This window comes from Perognathus longimembris, chromosome 3 (assembly GCF_023159225.1).
Source record: "Perognathus longimembris pacificus isolate PPM17 chromosome 3, ASM2315922v1, whole genome shotgun sequence".
Classification (NCBI taxonomy): Eukaryota; Metazoa; Chordata; class Mammalia; order Rodentia; family Heteromyidae; genus Perognathus; species Perognathus longimembris.
In genome coordinates this window covers 82,011,511-82,032,526 of record NC_063163.1, presented here as the reverse complement: position 1 = coordinate 82,032,526, position 21,016 = coordinate 82,011,511, and the positions used below count along the sequence as shown (strand labels likewise).

Here is a 21,016-nt window from a genome sequence, read left to right as displayed (position 1 = left end):
CCTCTCCTCCCCCCCTCCCATGTGACCCTGACCTTATTTAGGCGTGGATGCCTGTGTCTCCTGTCTCTTCGCTGGTCACCAAGGCATCCCACTTCAGCTCTCCATTGGGGTTGATCTGGTTTGTTGGTATTCTCTGCTCTTTTTTTTTTTTTTTTTTTTTCCTTTCTCAAATTTTTATTATCAAACTGACGTACAGAGTGGTTACAGTATCATACGTTGGGCATTGGATACATTTCTTGTACTGTTTGTTGCCTTGTCCCTCATGCCTCCCTCCCTCCCCCCCTTTCCCTCCCCCCCCAGGTGTTCAGTTCACTTACGCCAAAGAGTTTTGCAAGTATTGCTTTTGTAGTTATTTCTCTTTTTTTACCCTGTGTCTCTCGAATATGGTATTCTCTGCTCTTTCTTTCCTCTTCTACCCTCATGGCTCAGTTTTCTGACAGTGTTAAATGTATTCAAGAGGCTGCTGGTCTTTGTGACAGGAGTTCACCTGCAGCCAATAAAGACTCCCAATTTGACCTCTCACAATGTGAATTCTGTTTCTCACCACTGAATTCCCATACAACAATCCCACCACTGTGAATGTCCTCTATTAATGGCTCAGGGATGTCCATAAGGTTGTATCCTCTTTCCAGGAGGGATGAGGCAGGATTCTGGACCAATGATTGACAGCTGTGGGTGGGAGCTAAGAGCTAGCTCATCAGACACAGCCATAGGAGGAGGAAAGCTGGTCAGAGAATGGGAAGGAGAGGGGCACGTGTGTTTGCGGGGGAAACCTAGTCTGAAAGCCCACGTGTGGCTCTAGTCTGGACCTTGATTGAATTGCAATTGGAACCTAGGTTCTGTCTAAGTACAAAGCCTGAGGATTTTCCTCCGCCCCACGCTGCATCTTCTCCCAGTGTTGGTGTTACAACGTTCATGTTCATCTGGGATGATTTTTCTACACCTAACTCCCAGAGGTGGCGATGAATAGGAATTGTTTGTTTGTGTAAAAGCAGAGTGGAAACTAACTGCTTTAGACGATGAAGTGCATAATGGACACTGTGCCTGTTACATTACATTTTATGGTTTTATAGCAATTACACTGCATTTTATGGTGTCATAACATATTACATTTTATGGCTTAATATCAGCTTTAATACAAGGCACCGTGGTCCAGAATTTTAACAAGGGGGAGTTTCTTCTGCTGGAATGGTAATGGGCTTTTTGCATGACCAGGCACCTCCCAGCAGGAGGCCACAGGAGGGGGCTCGGAGACCCGACTCCCTCCTCCAGCCTCCACATCCACCCTTCCCTGTGCTCTTCCCCTCAAGTCTGGCTTTCTCACCAGGCACCCTGTGCAAACACTTTCCCCCACTGCGTTCATTCAATGAATACTCACAGAGCCCCATTGGCATAATCTACCTGCCAGGGAGGCAACAGTAAATGAAGTGCTGGCTCCACTCTCACAGTGCTTGGTTTCTAGGGGGAGGTGCTAGGTAACCTTCACTTCCTCCAGGAAGCCTTCCCTGATGGACCCAGGTTGCAAAGCCTGCAAGTTATCACAGCAGCGCTCCTCGTCTCATCTCTTCTCCGGCTTCTCCAAGATCAGAGACAATGTCTTAGTCATTCTTTTCCCACCTCAGTTGTCATCATTACTAAGCAAAATCCTGGTCTTTGCAGGTATGGAGAAGTTGACCAAATAACAAAATGAATAAAGCAAGAGGGAGGAACCATGAACGTGTAAGGAGTGCCAGGGAGATTCACTGCTACCACGAAACATTTGAGGCAGACGCTTGGAATCTTGTCAGGAGAAATTCAACTGTTAAGACTTGCTCACTCCCAGAAGCTCCTTTGAATACAAATGGGCACAAAATAATCCCAGCAGAGCATTTAGGAGCTGGCTGGAGATAACAGGTCTTAGAGGGGGAAAAAAAGGGGGGGGGGTAAGAAGGGAAATTTGACTAGAGATTTGATCCAGGCTGTTTGAGATGAACTCAGGAAATCAGAGACCAGTTCCTATCCTAGTTCTAGTACAGCTTATGGCGAGAGCACTTTTAGTCAGTTTCATGAACTAGAAAATGAGGAGGCTGACATGGATATGATGAAAGGCCTCCAGGAGTCAGCAGGGCTCAACAGTTCAAATGCAAGCCCTAGTATCATTGTTCCAGCTTTCAGCTAGCAATGCCACTCATTGTGCCCAAGTTCTTTCATGTATAAAATGGGAAAGGGGCAAAAAAAAAAAAACACAAAAAAACACAAAAACCTACATACCTCAGAGTGCTGGGGTAAGATCTTAAACGAATGCAAGTAAAGCAATGAGCACCTGGGGTATATTAAGTGAATAGTGAATGAGCCTAAGGGTGAACCTTGGAAAACTTGAAAACAGAATAGCCTGGCTGGAAAGACGTCAATAAAAGGCAGTTAACAGCAGACCTACGTCAGAGCCAGGCACACTGGGCATGGCGCCCAGCACTTTGTAAAGAGCATTTCCTCACAATAACCGCAGGTGGTGAGGTAACATTTCCTTCATTCACCAATGTAAGTAGGTGAGTAACAGGTCCGAGTTCATACAAATGGTACAGGGCTCAGCAAAGATTCAAATTAAGAACTCCCCGAGGCCAATGCTTTCCACCCCATATGAAAAATTTTCAACCATTCATCTGCTGGTTTCGAACTCCCTCCTTCCTCCTCTCCTGTAGAGACTATAAACATATATTATTAGGTTGCTTGAAGCACACTCATGTTTATTTATTTATTCTTGTTATTAAAAAAAATCCTTTTTTCTCTCATGTCACACATTGGAAGTTTCTATTGCTAGATTTTCAAGTTCCCTAATCTTTTTTTCTGCAGTGTCTACTTGTCTATTCATATCACTAGTATGTTTTCCATCTCTAATACCATAGGTTTCATCTCCATGAGTTCAATTTAGGTGTTTCCTTTTTTTAAAAAAAAAGGGTTTGCAAGAGAAGGTATTGATAACTTAGGGTATTACACTTGCTAGGCAAGCAAATACTCTACCACTTGAGCCACACCCCCACTACCTTTGTAGGTACAGAGTCAAAAATTCCTTATCTATAAGACAGGGGTATAATACCCTGTATGTCAAAAGCTCACTGTTGAGATCACATGACTTAATGCATTCTGCACCCAGGATGGTAGAGTAAGCACTCAATAAATGCAGCAAATCCTGGGGTCCCATTCAGAAGTTCATATACAGAGGAACTGGCCTCTTCCATAGGCTGAGGAAATGTTTCTCCCAATGTCTCCTAATAAATTTGTCCTATGGCTTATTGGCTGGAATTGGGCCACGTGATTATTTCTAAACCAATCACTGAATCAGGGAGTAGAACCACTATGATTGACCTAGAACAATGGTTCATCAGTCAGAATGAGGTCACATGATCACTTCTAATTGGCATTCAACCAAAGTTGACCAAAGTAGTAGGAAAATGCAGCCCATAAGGAAGAGAATCCATTGAAATCATCTCAGAATAGACACATATGTTGGGATAAGCCTGCAGGGGCATTAAGACAGTCATACCAACCAGCTTCTAGGGTGCTGGGATTACAGGTATGTGCCTCTGTATGCAGCCAAAGTTTTTGAGGTACTGAGGATCAAGATGCCCATCTTACAGAAAAGGAAACTGAGGCTGTAAGTGGAGAGTGCCCTTTCACAAGTCACGGGAGTAGCCAAGGACATAGGTGGAATGAGGAACTAGATCTTTCTAACTCCACAACTTGTGGCATTACAACCCTACTCTAAACAGCCTGTGCACCAAGGAAACCTAATCCAGAAAAGCCTTTCTTCCCACTGATCCATATTTGTCTCAAATTACTGGGGCTGCCAAAGGGCACTGGGAAGCTGCCCTAATGAGCTTGTTCTTCCATAACAGCACTCCCTGCTGGGGCCTCAGGCCTCTTGTCAGTACTGAAGCCTGTCTCTGACACTCAGAACCAGCCATGGGTGGAGGAGCAGCTACTGCTGAGATGAAAAGAGATAGGAAAAAGATACAGTACCTCTTGGTATTACAAACCCCGCGATCTGGGGAACATGAAGAAGAAGTTGAGACACCAGCCCAGTGCCCAAGGGACATGGCTAGACTCCCACACTCTGGGTCTGCTTCTCAGAGCTCTCTGCAGCATGGTGAAAAGCTAGATGGGCTGCACAAACCTGTTCTAGGAAGGGGAGAAGGCTGGGGAGTCTGGGGAGCCCCTGTGGAAGTTGAGATTCTAGATTCCTTGGCACAATGCCTGGTCCTGCCCAGCCCAAGCCATGCTGGAGGGCACAGTTCTGGAACATGCTGTCCTTTATAAGAGACACACAACATTAAGTATTGCTTGTGGAGCACAATGGTCTGGATTCAAGTTCCTCATCAAGTGAGTGATCCTCTTTGGCAACAGGGATTTATCCTCTCAACAAATAGTCACAGCCGGGCAGTAATGACTCTACAAGGTCACAGTGATAGGAGTCAAAGCCGAGCACAGAGCCTGGCTCAGGGAATATGATGATGCAGTTGTCACAGTCTTATGACTGCCTTGCCCTTAGGGACAGTAACATAGCCTTGTACAAAGACTTTTAGCTACATTGTTTATACATAGTCACATGCCTTAGGCAGTTAGTCCATGCAATGGTTTGTTTTATATGGAACTTGACTGGGCTACAGGCCCAGACCCTTGACAAGACTATTGCCAGGTATGTCTACAAGGAAGGTTCTCAATTAGATGAAGGAGCATGCCTGTCTTAAAGAAGAACTTCTTATAGAAAGAGACTGGAAAGGTGGAGTGGTTGGTATAGAAGAGAGTATAGGAAGGGTGTTTCAGGAACAGGATACAATATGTTCTGTGAGTGAGCAGTGCATGGGTTTATTAGAGCATTAAGCGCAGCTCAGTATATTCAGGGGCCTAGGTTATGTATTACAACAGCAGACTGGTGTTGACCAGGAAGACAATAGGGAACCATTGAAAAACAGTTTAGCAGCACCACTAATAGGAATCTGTGTGCTATTCAAAAGAGTTCCCTGAACCTTTCTGATGCTAAGTCTCTTTATGACTAACACCAAGTTAGCCCTGTGAGGTGTTTCTCAGGCTCAGATGAAGTTGTGGGCCTTGAAGTGCTTTGTCAATCCGGTAAACACCAGGCAGGATTATCACCAATAAGTCAATATTATTCGACCCACTTCAAAGCTTTGTGTCTCCAGGACTTTCTCTAACCAAAGTCCCAAGTCCAATGATAGATAGCGTAGGAACTTACTTGGCCCACTTCAGAACTTTTAATCTAATTTAGGGCTGTTCGTTGTCTCCTGGCATCTGTGTTAATTTGGGTCTCCCGAGAAGCAGATGCCAAATGGAGTTCAACGTGCAGGAAATTCATTAGTGGAAAATGCCTGAGTGAGGAAGAGGGGAGGGGAACAGGGGGCGCTAGGCAAGTGTCACCTTCATGCAGGTCTGGGTCCCAGGAGGAAGGCAGCCATGGGGAAAGAAGGAAGGGCAGGTGAAAGGGTCTTGGACCGCAGTGCGAGACCACCAGGGAGTTGGTGCGCCAAAGTCCCCTTGTTGGAAGAGTCTTGTGTCCCTCAGAATGGGAGGCCTTAATAGTCTGGTTGCCCCCTGGCTAATAGCAACCAAGGGAAAGTGTGGCCTTGAGATAGATTTCAGAGTTCAAAGGCCACTGCCCTCCAGGCATTGAGCTCCTGTAGCCAGAGCTCAGAGAGATACATTCTCATGTTACCACAGTAACCATGACCCTTCTTGTGACTGCAGCTCTGACGTCATTTAGAATTCTAATTTTTTTTTTCTTGCCCTCAGTCCTCATGCTCAGGGCATCCCAGGGCCCTGGCTGCAACAATGGGTTAATTCCTGGACATGTGACTGAAGCTGGCCCAATCAGCAGTGGGTCCATTCATGGACATGTGACCTAAGCTGGTCCAATCAGCAGTGGGTCCATTCATGGATATGTAACCTAAGCTAGTTCAACCAGCATTGGGTCCATACATAGATATGTGACCTAAGCTGGTCGAATCAGCAGTGAGTCCATTCATGGACATGGGACCTAAACTGGTCCAATCAGAGAATCCAGAGTTCTGTGAAGAATATGAGGGAAAAGATGCTCATGCATTTCCTCTAGATTTGAATCTAGGAGGGTGGTGTTCAGGAACCTGGCAGCCCCATTGACCACATGAGGCCCACATGACTGCCCCCTGTACAACTAGAGAAGGAGAAAGGTATCATTAGATATTATTAGAACTTTCCCTCTCAGATATGCCTAGAACCACAATTGTTTCCATGACCATCCTATTTTTTTTAATCTACATGTTCAAAACTGTTGAGGTAAAATGCACACTAGAGAGCACATATTTGGCTGGGAATGTGGCCTAGTGGTAGAGTGCTTGCCTAACATGCATGAAGTCCTGGGTTCGATTCCTCAGTACCACATACACAGAAAATGCCAGAAGTAGAGCTGTAACTCAAGTAGAGTGGTAGCCTTGAACAAAAGAAGCTCAGGAACAGTGTCCAGGTTTGAGTTCAAGTCCCAAAACTTGCAAATAAAAAAAAAGCACAGATTTTAAGTGTACAATTTGATGTTTTTATGCCAACAAAACCACACTTATAATCAAGATAAAGACCACACCATCTCCACGCACCTGTAAATTTCCTTTTAACCCTTAATTCTCAACCCATTGCTAACAATTCATTGATCTACTACTTTTCATCACTGTAGCTATTTTCTACACTTTTATAGAAATGCAGTTGCATTGTATATATCTTTTTTCGTCTGACTTTTTTTTTCATTTGGTACAATTAATTTGAAATTATGTGTTATCATGATAGCTACAGTCTAGGCATCAACAGCATGACCCTTCTATTTTTAACTACTATTTCTGTCATATTGATCACCTGCTTTATCAGCTCAACCATTGATGGACATAGAAGTCTCCAGCTGGAGCTGATGACAAATAAAGCTTCAGGGAGTATTATGGACAAGTTTGTGTATGGTCCTAGGGATAATGTTTCCTAGGTAACTATCTAGATGTAGAAGAGTGGATTCTAATGCAGGCTGAGTTTCTTTTTTCTTCTAAGAAATAGAAACCAAACTGTTTTCCAAAAACAGTTTTACATTCCTACCAGCACAGCAGTAATTCTCTAGCTGGTGTCAGTGGCTCACACCTGTAATACTAGCTATTCAGGGGGCTCAGATCCAAAGATTGAAGTTCAAAGCCAGCCCAGTCAGGAAAAGTCCATGTGATTCTTCTCTCTAATTAACCAGCAAAATGCTAGAAGTAGTTCACAAGGTAGCCTTGAGAGGAAAGAGTCCCTGAGTTCAAGCTCCAGGAGGGGGAAAAAAAAGAGAGAGAGAGAGAGAGATTTAGTTCTTTACTGTTCTAGCTAATATTTCCAGCCTTTGATGTACTGCTATTTCCTTGCTGTTTTAGTTTGTGTTTTCTGAAGGACTAGTGATATTTGGCACATTTTGATGTGCTTATTTATCATCTTGGTAACTGCTGTGAATTTGTGTGTGTGCGTGTGTGTGTGTGTGTGTGCATGGCGTGCATGTGTGTGTGTGGTGTGAACTGTCAAAATATTTTGCCCATTTTCCAGTGGGTTATTTTCTTCCTATTGAAATGTGAGAGTTCTTTACATATTCAAGATAAAAAGCCTTTGTCTGAAATATAATTGGCAAGTATTGTCTTGCAGTCTGGGGCTCCTCTCTTAACAGGGCCTTTGAAGAACAAAAGCTTTTAATTTTTAATGGAGGCCAATTTGTCACCTATTAGATGGTATGTTTGGTGTCAGATCTAAGAAAATTTTGCCTAAAGTAAGATCACAGAGGTTTTGTTTTAGAGCAAAGTTGCTCAACATTGGTACTCTTGGCATGTTAGGCTAGAACACTATTTGTTGTTGGGGCTGTTACAGGAGGTTCTAGAAGCTTAGCAACTGTACTGCCTTTACTGGCTTGCGGTCAGTTGCCCTTACACAAAAATATCTCAGGCATTGCTAAATATTGCCTTGTGGAGGAGAGGCTAAATTGTTCTCCTTAATAATAATCACAGCTCCAGGAATTTTACAGATATAAATTGCACATTTAGGCATGTTACCCAATCGGAGTTAATTTTTATACTTGATGTAAAAGTATGAATCCACATTCTTTTATGTTGTTGTCTGTGCTGTTTTTTGTTTTGTGACAGTCTTTCTCTATAGGCCAGTGTGGCCTCAAACTCAAGATCCTCCCGCCTCAGCCTCCATAGAGTTCATTGTACAGGGATTACAAGGGTGTGTTCCTATGCCTGGCAAAAATTCTTTTGCTTTGTTTCTGGTAGTACTGGGGTTTGAACTCAGGACCTTGCACTATTACAAGAGCTGTGCCTCTAGCCTTGCTTTGTGCTGGTTATTTTGGAGATGGAGTCTTACAAACTTGGCTGCTTGGACTAGCTTTGAACCAGGATCCTGTGCATCTTAGCCCCTGACATAGCTAGAATTACAGACATTGGCCTCCAGAGCCTAGTGGATGCTTTTTCCTTCTCTTCCTTCCCCTTCCCCCTCCTCCTCTTCTGCTTTTTTTTTTTTTTCATATGGGCCATCGACTCTTTCAGAAGCACTGTTTGCTGGGAAGAGTTCTTTCCCCACCAAAGTTCCTTCTCATCTTTGTGAGAACATTTGTCCACATATGAGCCTGCATAATTCTATGGCCTCCATCCTGCCCTGTGACTATGTTGATCTCTATAACTTCATGAGCTTTAAACTTGAGTCTTCTTTATCAGTATTGTCTTGGTTTCTCTCGATCTTATCCATTCATTTCTATGTGAATTCCAGAATCAGTTTGACAATTTGTACCAAACGAAAAAATGAAAGCATACTGGAATTTTTATGGGGATGGCACTGAATCTATGGGTTAATTTGGGGGAGAGCTGACTTGCTAATACTGAGGGTCTTCATCTATGAATGTGGTATATCTTTCCATTTATTTAGTCTTCTTTCTCTTGGATGTTTCACGCTTTTCAATGTACATTTTTCCACTTTTATTTGGTCAAATTTTCTCCTAAGGATAGAAACTGTTGTAATAGTAGTTCAACCCTAATTCCTAGTTGTTCTTTGTTGCTTGTATGCAGAAATACTTTCCTTCCTTTGTTTTTGACAGTGCCAAGAATGAATTCAAGGCCTTGTGCTTGCTCAGCCGGCATCCTACCACTTGAGTCAACCCTTACCCTTTATGCTTTAGTCATTTTCCAGAAAGGGTGTCATATTTTTCTGTCCAAGGCTGGTCAAGCAGAAAGCACAGTGATAAGTGGGTGGGATGGAGCGGCATGGAGATGAGACAGAAGAGAGCCTGGCTCTCCCTAAGCTGCCTTCCGTGCCTACATTTCCATCCCATTTCTGACTTCCACTCACAGGTGACTCCTTTTTTTAAAAAAATAACTATTTATTTTCCTTTTCTGAACAGAAAATTAATGCATGATCTGAACAGATGAAGTCCAGAGAGAAGTACAACACTGACCTCAGGGGTGGGAGGTGCTCAATGGCAGAGCAGGTGCTGGCTTCCATTTCCAGTTCCCCATCCCAAGGAATAGAAGTAAGAATAATCCAGATTCTCACCTTCTGAGCACAGTGCATTCCTTTCCATCTTTTCCCCTCATGCTGTCATAGATAATTTTTCTTTTGATTTTACAGGAAAACCAAGATCATAATATGTGATATTTTATTTTTTATTTTCTATCACCTAATAATGGAAACAATTGATTAAAAAATCATTCTATAATAGGCCTCGTTTTTTTCTTTCTGTCAGTTATGGGGCTTGAACTCAGGGCTTGAGCACTGTCCCTGAGCTCTTTTGCTCTACCACTTTGAGCCATAGCACCACTTCCGGCTTTCTGGTGGTTAATTGGAGATTAGAGTCTCACAGACTTTTCTGCCAGGGCTGGCTTTGAACCATGATCCTTAGATCTCAGCTTCCTGAGTAACTAGAATTACAGGTGCGAGCCGTCAGCTTCCAGCTATAAATGCTTTTAAATGTTTTAAAAGGACATGATATCCTAAGGACATGACAACAATAACTTCTCATTGGACAACTGGACTGTTCGAGGGTTTTTTTGTTGTTATGTTTTTAGATTTGCTTTTATAGATAACATGTAGCTCAGTCTTTGAACACATAAGTGATTATCCCTTCATAATACATCATTAGAAATCTGATCACTGGGTCAATGGGGCACACACATCCCTTAAATCTTTTGATGCACATTATTAAAGTATATTCAGGAAAGTTGCACACATTTATATTCCTACTGACAGCGTCTGACTGCATGTGACCAGAAGAATACTTGGGTTGATTGTGCCAGTCCTCAGAGACTGTCTACAGTCTGGCAATGAGTGTGAGATATACACATATGCATTGGTCAGGAGGTCGACTCTTATTCTGGAGCTCGGCCAAGCGGGACTGTGTTCTATGCAGCCACCATGACACCTAGCCCAGCTCCCTGGATCCTCTTCTTTGGGAAAACCAACTCAAATTTCATCTGGGACAGAGAAGCCTCACGCCACAGCTCCAGGCTGCCAGAGACTCTCCCAATTTAAAGTCTGTCACTTCCCAAGAGAAATCTGCCCTCTCCTCACCCTGAACTTGACTAGTGACTAGAGAAAGGCAGACGAAGGTCTGAAACAGATGGAGAACTCATGGAAACAATTAGTTATTTTGATGCACTTGGATGTGACAAATGGACACCAGGGTGTGTGGGCTTTTTCATGTGACCTGGGCTAAGAGCACAGCCTCAGGACCTACAGGCATAAGATGAGAATCTGTTCTCTAGAAGACACCTACTATGACGCTGCTACCTGCCATGTGCGCCATGGCAGGAAATAGACAGAGAAGCAGAGAACGTTCAATCTGAGATAATGAGTTTTTTAATTGTTTTCAAATTTTGGATGAGCATTTTAATTGAAGTGGTTGAGGAGGTTAATATAACTTCTGTATTTGATTATCTAGCAAGAAGAAGGAAGAAATAAAGAAAAGTGTTGGGGGGGACTGAGGTAGATGTAGAGGGAGAATAAAGGGGCCTTTCATAGCACATTATATGATAAATTCCATTTCTGTACAGTCGTTTTCATTATCCATGGCAGAGGCAAAATGATTTCTGTACATAATTAGTGCCAAGATCAGAGAAATGCTGACAGCCTGGCTTCTAAGTTAACCCCCTGGAGACAAAAACAGTGAGGGGAAAAATTGTCACTCTTTCAAGAACTTTTCAGGGAGGGGCCATCTTCAACAACACACCATCAGTTGTGTACACAGACAACACACAACTTTGTGTATGCTTTTTTTTTTTTTTTAAATTTCACATGTCTGTAAATTCAGCCACTAGGGAGACAGAAATAGAAGGGTGATAGTCTGAAACCAGCTTGGACCAAAACATGAGACCATATCTCAAATTACACTTACGTAGCACCTGTCATCCTAGCTACTCAGAAGGCTGAGATCTGAGGATCCAGGTTCAAAGCCAACCTGGGCAGGAAAGTCTGTGAGACTCTTATCTCCAATTAACCACCAAAGAAGCTGGAAGAGGAGCTGTGGCTCAAGTGGTAGCCTTGAACAAAGGTAGTGCTGAGGCCTTGAGTTCAAGCCCCAGGTCAGGTGCACACACACATGCATGCACACATGCACATGTACGCAATTAAAATTAAAGTAAGAAAAAAGTCTAGGGTATAGCTCAAGTGATAGCAAACTTCCCCAGCAAGTGTGATGCCCTGAGTTCAAATATCAGTATGAAAAGAGGAAAGGAGGACTGGACACTGATGAAACATTCGTGGAAGGTTCTTTTTGCTCTGCGGAGCACCAGCAGAACCATGGTGGGGCCCATTTAGCAAAGAATGGCCCACTCCAAGGCACAGCATGGCCCAGTGCCCTCCCTGCATCCCTGAAACGATAAGCTTTGGAAGCAATGTAAACCAACACAGAAAGTGAGACCTTTCCCATTTTGCACAGGTTGATGAGGCCTGACATGCATGGGTGTGTGGTAGCATCACAGCTTCAACACCAGCATCCAATGAGCTAAAGTGTACAAGGCGAGCACTGGTCTTGGTCCCTTCAGAGTGCTCTAACAAATTGGCCATTGACAGAGTGGCTTACAAAGAACAGAAAATACCGGGCACTGGTGGCTTATGCCTGTCATCCTAGCTACTCAGGAGGCTAAGATCTGAGGATCACGGTTCAAAGCCAGCCAGGGAAGAAAAGTACATGAGACTCTTATTTCCAATGAACCAACCACCAGCAAACTGGGAGTGGCACAGGGGCTCAAAGTGGTAGAGTGCTAGCCTTGAGCAAAAGAGCTCAAGGACAGTGCCAGGCTCCAAGTTCAAGCCCCACTGCTGAAAAACAACAACAAAACCCACAGAAATTTCTTTCTCACCATCTGAAACCAGGAAGTTCATAAACAAGGCAGAGGCACATCCTGTCTTGGGTAGGGATCTACTTCTGCCTGCTGGTTCATAAACGCCCCCTCTAGCCATGTGGTGACTGGCAGAAAGGGGTGAGATCTCTCTCCTGGACATCTCTCATCAATGCATGAATCCCAATCGGGAAGGTTCCTGCCCTCCAGATCTTCTCACTTCCCAAAAGTCTCTGCTCCTACTACCATCCCCCCCCCCCCCGGGGTTTAGGATGCCAACCTGTGAATTTGGGAGAAACACAGGCAATCAATAAGATGTAACGATTATTGTTACTCCTACCCTGGATCTTCGTGACTGCAAATGCTGTCCCTTTATGATCCTTTCCCATCCTTTGCACCTAGTTTTCCATCCTCCATCACTCCCCAGTTTGGTTGGCCCTGTCTCTCCTCTCCTTATTCATTAGCTTTTATCAGCTCCTAGGTTTTCCTCCCTTCCTCCTCTGTAAACAGCCTGGCCCAGCAGTCCTTTGGGCCCCCTGCCTGTCTCCACTGAATCTCTTTCACTCATAGGAAAAGCGAATCGTGATGACTTGTTCCTCTCCCCCTCTGGACCCAGCACCACAAGCATCCCTGACAACAGACACTTGTTCCCGCTGTCCACAGATGTTTTCTGATGGGACCAGCTTCCCCATCCATTCTTATTTCTTCCAGGTGAGAGAGAAAGGCTGCCTGCTGACCCAGGGGTGCTGCCTGAGTCTCCCACAAGAAATCACTCTGCCTTCTACTTTTCTGCTTATATGAGCTGCCAGCTTCTCTACAAATTGAGATCTTTCTCTCCAAATAAATCACAGAAATAACTGCTCCCAGCAGGCACGGGAAGGTCCATCCTCATGTACTGGCATTCTGGGACAGAGTAACATTTATTAAATGGAAATAATAAAGCCATGATGGCAAGAAGAGCAGTTTACCTTCAAAAGTACCTAGGAGGCACCTGGCTCTAGACATAAAGCAGCATATTTAATGCTTATCCGAAACCCTTGCAGGAACTAGCACCCCCTCACCACACACACTTTATAGATGAGGAAAATGGGGCTCTGTTAGAGTAATCACTTGTCCAGTGTCCTACAGCCAGAGTATAGAGGAGTGCAGCTCAACACAAGCAGGCTGGCTCTGATTATTGAACAAATGCCACCAAGCCAGGCGTGATGCCAGGTGCTGGGAACACAGGAAGGAACAAAGGAGAGACAGTCCCTCCCCGGATGGAGCTTATGATCTCCTGGATGAGACCATAACATCCACACCCACATAAGTCTCCAGCCTCCAGTTGGGATTTTACCAGGAAGGGAAGAGCGCACACAAAGCCTTCTAAGCCTAGAAGTGCATTCTAAGCCTCTGAGTGCAAATGCTGTCTGTCTTTGGAATTCACCATCACTGGGACCCACTGGGAGATGTTAGATCACTGTTTCCTGAGCACCTTCTGTGGGCCAGCCCTTCTCGGCATGATTCACACTCAAACTTCCTTCAGTTCTCTCAAAAGGGGAACCACATTTTGGTTTCTGACAAATAGAAAAATGACTCCAATATGTCTTCTGCCAGGAGCAGGAAAATCAGGGCTGAGCATAAAATCAGATCTGGGGAAGGATTGCTGGGCTGCTGGTGACAACCAAAAATTTGGTTCAATCCCATTTCCTTGGCAAAATGATTGTTTTTCAGGTGAAGGCCTGTGGATGTATACAGTCCATAGTGTTTTTTCCATATTTCCAGGCAGCTTACTATCTGTCCCACACATTATCACTCATATTTCCTATGAGTAGCCCCCAGCTCAGCCCACCCCTCACCCATTGACATCTTCAACTCTACCATTGTCTGTGGAAGGGACCTGGCCTTCAGGATCCTGGGTCCTGATTGGCTAAAATTACTGAGTGTAGGCTAGTCCTCATCCAGTGTGATTGGTTGGCCTGTGGTCACCTGACCCAGTTCAAACCAGTGAGATATGAGCAGTTGGTTTCTAGGGTTTGTGGATAGGTCAGGGTTCCGCCTTCCATGACACCTACCAGAACATATTATTAGTCTTTTTTTGTGGGGGTGCAGTAGGACATAGAGATATGAGACTAGGAGCTGGAAATATCGTCCCATGAAAATGTTAAAAACTAAGGATGAAGTGAGCAAGAATCCTCTGGCTAGTCATCCAGAAATATCCATGGTAGCCTAAACTCCTGGATCAAACCATCCTTGAATATGGTTATCCCAAGTTGTCAGTTACAGAATTCAGAGTTGTCAGTGATATAATCCAAAGTTGCCAGTTATATAATCCAAAGATCTTCCTATCTGCTCCCCCATTTCTTTTTTCCTTAAGCTACTTTAAGCTCTATTTCCTGTTGTATACAACCCAAATGCTCCTTACTAATATCATTTGCTTTCTCTCTCCTACTTCCTTTCCAAACATCTAGAAGAACAAAATAATAAGATGTGTGAGATTACATATAAACTGTGAAGCTCTGTACTGACTGGACATGATGATGACTGGGACAATCTAACTACCTTACAGACTCCTTGGCCCAGTGCAGTCCAGTTTGGAGCCCACGTGGAAGATCTCCTTCCATTCCTCTGGATGCATTAGCTTCATTACTCTGAAATGATCAGACCATGCATTGATAACAGTGCTCAATGGAGCTCACAGTTTTTTTCTTCCATGTGCAGAAATGTATATAGTGAATGACCCTCATAAGGCTCCACGTATTCACTTGTTCTAATGAGTGTTCAGGCCTCATGAGTAAGAGGCCTCTCTGGAGAGTCTTCACACAGATGCACAGTCCTTGGCAAGTAGCTCATGGGGACCATTTATGTTCATGAGAGGCCACAGATAGCTCTACTGGATTTTCATCAAACCAGTCCTGCAGGTGATCAATCCAGACTCAAATGACTTCCAAGGGTCCTTTAGGTTCTCTATTTTTCAATGTCGCTAATTCTGTGATCTTCAAGAGGTAATATGGGTTTTAGAAAGTTTTATTTAGCTAAAAAAGCAGAATTTCCTTGGGCACTGGTGTCTGTGGAGGCAAGCTGGAATCAGGGGAGCCGTGGGGAGGGTTTTATAGTCACTGTGGTGGAAAAAAAATGTGTGACACCAAGATAAGAGAAAGAGATGGATTGCAGAGATAGCCAGACTGCAGGACTTAGTGCAAGATTAGATGCAAAGGAAGATTCTCAGGATACTGCTTTTTATTTAAGCTGAGGTTCAGCTGTGAGTAACAGTGAACCCAATTATAGTGACTTCAGTAAGAGCAGGGAATTTTTTCTCCCTCAGGCAAAGAACTCTGGATGTATAGTGCAAAACTGTTTGGAAATCTTCAATATTTAGATCACACTAATACTTTCTGTCTTTTAGGATTGTTGTTTAGTCATATATAGAGAGAGATAGAGATATAGACATATAGACATATATATAGATATAGACATATACCTATCTATCTTCTATCTCTCTATATATGTATACATATATATGGAGAGAGAGAGAGGGAATTACACCATCAAACTCTAAATCATGGAAGATCCTGGAAGTTATCAATATAATTTTAGGCAGTATGAAGACAGAGATGTAAATGAACTATTTTCAGTGTTCAAATTTCTTCTGAGGGAGGAGAGTCACCACTTTACACCACCAACACTAGCTCCTCACACATGCATGAATTTGAACTCTCAGAAGTCTAGGTAAAAAGTATATGAATGTTGCTTGTATTTAACTTTATCTTTTTTTTCTTTGTCAGTCTTGGGGCTTGAACTCAGGGCCTGGGTGCTCTCCTGAGCTCTTTTGCTCAAAGCAAGAGCTCTGCCACATTGAGCCACTTCTGGTTTTCTGGTTATTAATTGAAGATAGGAGTCTCATATACTTTCCTGCCTGGGCTGACTTTGGAACCATGATCCTTGGATCTCAGCCTCCTGAGTTTCAGTTTACAGTAGAAATAGGAGTAAGATCAAGTTTCCTTTCCATATATATATATATATATATATATATATATATATGCTTTTTAAAAGGGACTTCAATGAAGGAAAAACATTAGTAGCAACGTGTGTGGCAGGCAGAATGCTTGAAGGTTAGGAAACTTGATCTAAGACAATGGCAGGCAAGGCTAGACATTTTATGCCTTTGTTTTGGAACTGGGGTCAGTGGGCTTTCTTGATAGGAAGTTGGAAGGGAAATGGGGAGGCAGGGTGCATGTGTATACAATGAATGCCCAGAGGCTTCTGTGTGCAGCGACGTCTACACCAGCGCTCCATGCCCTTCTCAGTTCCCAGCAAGCTTCCGGTCAGTTCCCTCCTAGCTCAGTCAGTGCCCTGATACCCCAAACCTTCTCCTTTGGCCTTCTGGATGGTCTAGGTGAGAGCACCCAGAAGAGAAGCAGAGGACTAAGGAGCCGGTGGAGGGCCACCTGGCGGTCATGGAAGGCCAGGATGGGTCAGGATGAAAGACAGGGAGGAAGGAAAGAAGAAATGTAGGGAGCAAGGTAGGATGGGGGGGGTCGTGCGGGGGAGGGGAGAGGAGAGGATCATAAGGGACAGCGGAGGATGTGACGTAGGAATGTTCATTTTATAATCACAGATACAGCTATTCAGAGAAGGCTAGCTCGGTCCCTGCACAAGGATGACAGGCAAAACTTATGAAGCATGTCATTTTTTTTTTTTTTTAATTTCTAAGCACAGTGATTCATGACCATACCCCAAGCTCTACGGGAAATTTGAGGCCAGCTTGGACAGAACAGTTGGCGAGCCTCCATCTCAACCAAGTTGACCAAGTTCCCCTGTAATTTCTCTGGACTCAGAGAAGGAGCCAGGCAGTGTGTGAGGGAAGGCAGCTCTGCGGGGGCCCCTGGCCTGCGCTTCTTGAATGCTTAGAGTCTGGATTCTTAGCCAAATACTAGTGTCTTCCAATACTAAGCCAAGCCAGGCAATGGGAAATCCTGTAGCTGTCCTTAGCTGAGAGAATGGCATAGTGGGGGACCAGGATTGAGTTCTCCCTTTAGAGGCCAAGATTGTTATAGGAGTTCCAACCATCCCACCTGTATTTTGGATTCTCTTCAGGCGCTCACTTTTGGAGCAAGCCTCCCATGTAATCTCATCAGCCAGGGTGCAGCAGCGACACCTAGTTGTGGGGGACACTGACAAATGTAGTCATGTAGCAATTCACAAGACAATGTCCAAGAATGGACTGCTGAGGAAGAAGGAAGAGGCAAACAGAAGTTTGTACTTTCAGAGAAGCACAGAATGAAAAGAGAGGGCGAGGCATCGCGTTTGGGAAAGGAGGGCGTTCTGTCTGGGAATGCTGGGACTGAGGCCTGGGAAGCCCCCAGGAGTTAGGGGGTAGGAGATCCCCTACCCCTGTGCCCCAAGATATAGAGGGCAGACAGAACTCTTAGACTATTTCTTCACTTGAATGATTTCAAAACACAAAGTCAATGATCTCAAACCACTTTCAAGGTCTTCTCCCAGGTGTTAACGGGCAAATCCTTCAGGCGAATGACACTAATGTTCCTATTCTGGCCACTAACAATGGGCTTCCTCTGAAATCCCCTTTTACCCTTGGCCTTCTCACCTTGAGATCTCTCCAGATGTGGGTATATCTTCCCTCTCTATTCCCAGCTCTCCATGCGGTGGTATTGCCTCTGGGGGCCTTTCAAATGACAGGAAGTCACAATGCTTGCAGGTGAACATAACCACTGCTCTAAGAGGAAGAGAGCAGGCATCAAAGGCCAGACAAACAGAAACAGGCAGAATTGTAGCCACTGGTTCTTTTTCTCCACCCAGCACCAGGCTGCTCCCTTTGGGGTAGCTCTCTGTGCCCTCAAAGACAGGACAGACAAAAGAGAGAAAAAGGAGCTCAGACACTCAACAGAGCTGACTCCAGATCAGGGCTTATTAAATCAGTCTGGACCAAAGCCTGCCCCATCCCTCCCCTCCCCTTCCTCCTTCGTTGCTTCCCACAGGAACTTGATTAATCCATTAGGTTTAACCTCTCTTTAACTTTCTGATTAGCTGCATTTATAAACTCCATTTGTGTTTGCTTTCTCATCAAGCCAAACCAACACCTCTAGAAGAAAAAAAATAGGCCAATTTTCAGTGCCACTGATTTACTGCAATTTTTGAAAATCAGACCAAACGGAAAAGAGACATGACTAGAATGTCAACTCCTTCTCATACCGCAGGTATCTTCGCTCAAATGGAAGAAACGTTTAACAGAAAAAGAGAAAACTCAATGGCAGCAGGATCCCAGCTTTGGCCAAAGTGACAAAAGGCAGATGAATGAATTCTGCAGTTTCCATCTCCTGGTACTTAAGAACAAAATCTAGTGATGAGTACCAACAAAGACCAAAGCTTGATGATGATGATGGTGGTGATGGTGGTGGTGGTGGTGGTGGTGATGATGATGATTTGGGCCAAGTGAAATCCTCAAAATGATGATATTTGGTTGCCTGGGTCCAGTTTCTCCCTACATTCTACTGTCTAGGATGTTTAAAGACTAAACAGCCGGGCACCAGCAACTCACGCCTGTCATCCTGGCTACTCAGGAGGCTAAGATCTGAGGATCTCCATTCAAAGCCAGCCTGGCAGACAAATCTGAGAGACTCTTATCTCCAGTTAATCAGCACAAAGCCAGAAATGGAGGTGTGGCTCAAGTGGTAGAGCACCGGCCCTTGGCAATAAAGCTAAGGGAAGTATCCAGGCTCTGAGTTCAAGCCCCAGTACCAGCACCCACACACCATTAAATTAAAATTGATTTGAATAAAAGTAATAAATGTGTATAATTAAAAATTGTAGAACAATATCTGAGCCTGAGCTTCAGGTTTTCCCCCTGCCCTCCTCCAAATTAATGTCACTGGCAACCTTTCCCTGGGCTTGCATTTTTCCGTACTTCTGGCTGCCTTCTCCTCCATTCATTTACACAGTTAAGTCATGGAGTATTTATTGAACTACCAATCATCTGCAATATTTACCTTATGGAAGATGAGACTTTAACCCATGAGCTCCCAGTCACATATTAAAAATCTCTTTCTCTCTCTCCCACCCCTATTATTTCTCAAGCTTTGTTTAAACCACTACTATGCCTAAACATTCTTAGAGCCCTGTAAATGATGTTCAATTCTGTAGCTCGGTATTTTGCTAGGATTTATATGATTTGATATACTCTCTTATCCAGCTCTCTGTTTTTCCTGGAGACCATTACTTCCTGTGATAATTTATTATGTACATACTGATAGTTCCTAATACCATTTTCTACATATTCAAATGTATCATGTAACATCATCTCATTCTTTCTTTCTGCTTTTCTCTCTTTTTTCTCTCCCTCTCTCTACTCTATTTCTCCATTCCCTCCTTCCCCCTCATTCTTTATCCTTTCTTCACTTTTCTCTTCCTCCTCTTCTCCCCTTCCTTCTCCTTTGTGTCTTTGCTCACTTTTCTTCTCTTCCTTCTCCTAAGCTCACTTCTGCTTCTTTTCAAGCCTAAACACGTGGTTACCAATTTGGGATTTGCTTTAGTAATGATCATGAGCTGTTTTTTTTTTGTTTTTTTTTTAACTTATCTCCCAGATCCCCTGTCTGGATGCTCTGTCATTTTTTTTATTTTGTTTTTTGATTGTTCACTTTGCTCAAACAGTTCCTCTAGTAACAATTTGAGAACACTGGACATTTTGTAGATCTGTAAATATCATTTATCTATTCTTGTATCTGACTGACAGTTGTCTTGTATCAAGATGGAAAATAATGTGAATTCAGAAGTCACTAATGCATTAACTCAAGTCTTCAATATTGTTGTAACCTTGCTGTCACCTAGATCCTTGTTGCTTCATAGGTACCCTGTTTATTTTTAAATTTCCTTTATTTCTGGATCTATTCCTGATCATCATTTTATCCCTATGGTTGTAAAATACTATGATGGATAGCATGTCTTAGTGTGGATATTTTTCTGCTTAGTGATGAAATCATTCAATAGATCCTTCTAAACTGGAATTTTACTTCCTGCAGTTCTTAGACATGTCCATGTACTTTTTGTCTGGTTATCTCACTCACTTTTTAAAGAAAAAATTATTTCTAGCACACTAATTTTCTCACACCAACCCCCTCATACTTTCTCGCATCTTGTGTTTCCCTAAGAGATTTCCTCAAGTTCATCAGCTTTCTCTTGATTTTAGTAGTAGAAACCATTTTATTTTAATCTTTCTAAGTTATACCACATAGCGGGCATATTGGAAAGTATATAGTAAGGAATATGCATCCTGAATAATGCATCGTAAGATAATCATTCACGTTCTTTGAAGTTTTTTTGGAGTAATTCATCTGTAAGTCTTATTGTCCTTTTTTGTGGTATCCTTTTCATGTCTCGTGGTATGGTATCATCCCAGATATACCTGTGCTGAGTGAGACATAATGATAGTACATGAATTAGATTTTGGTGATCTAATCTTCCTTACCTCAGAGGACTTAGATCTCTCATCATCCCTACCCTTCGCAACCAAACTGCTAAATGTCCCCAAACACAGCACCTACAAATGCTGAGAGCAGCCTCACAAAAGGAGGCTGCAGGGCAGGGTGAAGGATGCTCCCTGCTCTGAACTGTATCATTCAGTTCCTCTCAGGCTCTATCAGGGAGGGTGTACAGGGAGACCAAGATGGAAA

General features: G+C 43.5%; 1 pseudogene; it reads left to right on the top strand.

Annotated features, from left to right (window-relative positions):
• The first annotated feature begins 16,924 nt into the window (after positions 1-16,924).
• LOC125349768 lies at positions 16,925-17,025 on the top strand (annotated as a pseudogene).
• Positions 17,026-21,016: the final 3,991 nt, after the last annotated feature.